The sequence below is a fragment of the Olea europaea genome, chromosome 20, assembly GCF_002742605.1.
Source record: "Olea europaea var. sylvestris chromosome 20, O_europaea_v1, whole genome shotgun sequence".
NCBI classification, from domain to species: Eukaryota; Viridiplantae; Streptophyta; class Magnoliopsida; order Lamiales; family Oleaceae; genus Olea; species Olea europaea.
The window spans coordinates 14,800,379-14,803,257 of NC_036256.1; positions in this window are offsets into that span (position 1 = coordinate 14,800,379).

The following is a 2,879-nucleotide window of genomic DNA, read 5'->3' on the forward strand; positions in this document are numbered from 1 at the left end:
TTTTTTTTTATGTTATTTATCATGAATTGTATGAATTTCATGTTCCATATCATGAACTAAATAATTTATCTAGGGTTTGATGTAGCCGAACTTGATTTTATGGTTTGATGATTTTATAATTATAGCTTTTGATTTTCCCGCACATATTTAATTATGTCATGATTTTAATGCTTTCAATTAACTGATCAATAATTGAATGAATAAATGCTAGTCAATTTCAGCACTCGAGAGAAGGGAATTTAGGCATGATCATAAGATTGACACAACTTAGTTTCTATGGGTTTAGAGAGAAAGTATAAAATCTAGAAGCTTACTTCATAAAAGAGTTGGGACTTTTATAAATTCTTGATTTACAACTCGGAATAGAGATATTGGAATTGGAATCTAGGATTAATTTTTTATGGCACTCGAGAGAAGGAGAGGAATATATTAGAATTCTTGCTTTTAATTATGAGAAATTTAATTGGAATGATTGGTTGAATCATAATTGAGAGTAAGGTGAAATCAATCCCTAGGCCTTTTCATATTGATAATTTACATTCATCAATTTTGTCACAATGAATCACATTATATTAGTTTAAAACATCTATTCATCTAAATAAAGTAGAAATTATACAATTACAGTACTTAGTGAGAATTAAATTACAATCTATGTGGGTTCGACACTCTTAAGTTCCATAATATGTTACAAAACTTGAGACCGTATACATACGGTAATTTTGCGTTGCGAAAAACGCTTGGCACATATATAATTTAAAATTTGCATACGTGATATCCGAACTTAATTTGCCTAATCTGGCACCCGAACACTTTATTAAATCTTATTGATGTTTAAATCTTTAAACATTCATTTCTAGTGCTTGTAAGTTCCCACGGATAGAAATCCTCAACCTTTATTTAGCATTATAGAATCACTTATCTTCTCTAATCATATTCAGTACCTCCATCAGACTTCAATTTGATTATTATTTTGTTAAGTTGACTTTTTAACCTTAATTGGTGGTTATGGGAAGCCACGAGGTTTGATGAAATACACGCCAAAAATAAAAGTTAAGTATCTATTACCAAAAAAAAATTGATTAAGGATCCAAATACAATTTATCAAAGAGTAGAAATATAGCTAAAAGTTTTTCCTGAATTTATACATTCATCTTTCTTCCAAACTGTCCGCGTCACTTGCATTTATCATTTAACTTGACCGTTTCTTATTAAAGCGAAACCGTACATCCAATATTTTGAAATATTATGAAAGAAACCTCGAGAGAAAAAAAAAATTCGAAATCTATTGAAAAAGGAATAACAAACAAACCGATGAAAAAGGGTTGGTTATTAGCAACACTTTTCTGACAATGGAAATTGAAGGAAAAAATGAGATCGGATGGGAAAAAGGTGATTATGGTGGTAGTGGATGCGACGGAGGTGGTGGAGGAAGGAGAAAAGAAAAAGATTTAAAAAAAATCATTAATTTATTTGGGTTCGCTTGTACTTTTTCGAAAAAATTGGGACTCTATTTACAATTAATTCTTTAATTTTCTTTTATTGTCTCTTTGTTTTATTTAAATACGAGGATATGTTCATCATTTCACAGTTTTTTTAATTTAGAAATTGGATAAAAATGACTATCTCTGCAATAAAATTTGTAAATAGGGATGAAAAAGTCAAAAAAATAAAATAAAATTGCAATGTTGGAACGTTTTACATAATAAACTCCATAAATATAAAGGTTTTGTGCTAATAACCCATGAAAAAATTCTAAGAAGTCAGACTTTCCACACGCTTTTTGCATTCAACAGGACTTCGCGGATCATGTTCTGCCAATTCAAAGACCAAAAATTTAAAAAAAGAAAAAAAAGGAAATTTTGAATTAATTTTTGTTTATTTTGACACTAGGGTCATTGTCTTAACTAACTAATTATTTTATTAGTTTTTTACTTCTCTATAATATATTAATTAAACATGACAACAGGTGAGAATTATTGTTTAGACAATTTATCCTATTATAATTCAATTATTGTAAAATACTTTTAACTTTCGTTTTTCACCTATGTATTTTATTATTTCAATAATACCATACTTTTCATTTTTTTTAATATGTATTTAACTTGTTAATCATTTGAACAATATTTTCATTAATTATTTTGTCAATTTTTTTGCCTTTGTTTTAGCACTACAAAGATAGAGACTAGTTTTACTGAAGAGAGAATGCTATTAGATAAAGAACAAGAAGAACCAATAGAGATTACTAATCCTACACTAGACAAGAAAGCTCTCCATTTTTCACAAAAATAAATTTTGTAATCATTATTATTATTATTATTATTATTATTATTATTATTATTATTATTATTATTTATAGTTAAAAAGTAGAGAAAAAAATTGGATTTACGTACAAATTATTTCATTGAGAAAATGTGTAGTTGAAAATGAATTTGAGAGAAAATAAATTTTTAGATAATAAGTCACAAACGGAGCTTAAATCACGCTATAAAAGTAACGATTTTAAAGATCTTATATTCTCACCTTTTCAAATATTATATTTATAGTCCATGTTTGGAAATTTTTAAATAACGTCTATTGCACGTTCAATGACTAATAAGTAATAAAATGTGCAAAGTCAAGCTTTATGGTCGTTTGCGTAACTGTCCTCTTCTATTGTTTGTTTGGAATCCAGTCTTCACCCACTTGTTTAAAAGGTCACCATTTATAGTCTCTTCCAAAGCTCCCACTGGACATCAACATCCAACAGGGACGGACCCAAACGACTTGGGTTAGGGGGGCAAAAATAAAATTTATAGAGTATCTTCTAATAAAAAAAACTAAGGAAAAAAAAAAGGCTAAGCAATAATTCCCCCCCCCCCCCCCCCCCCCACCCCAACCCG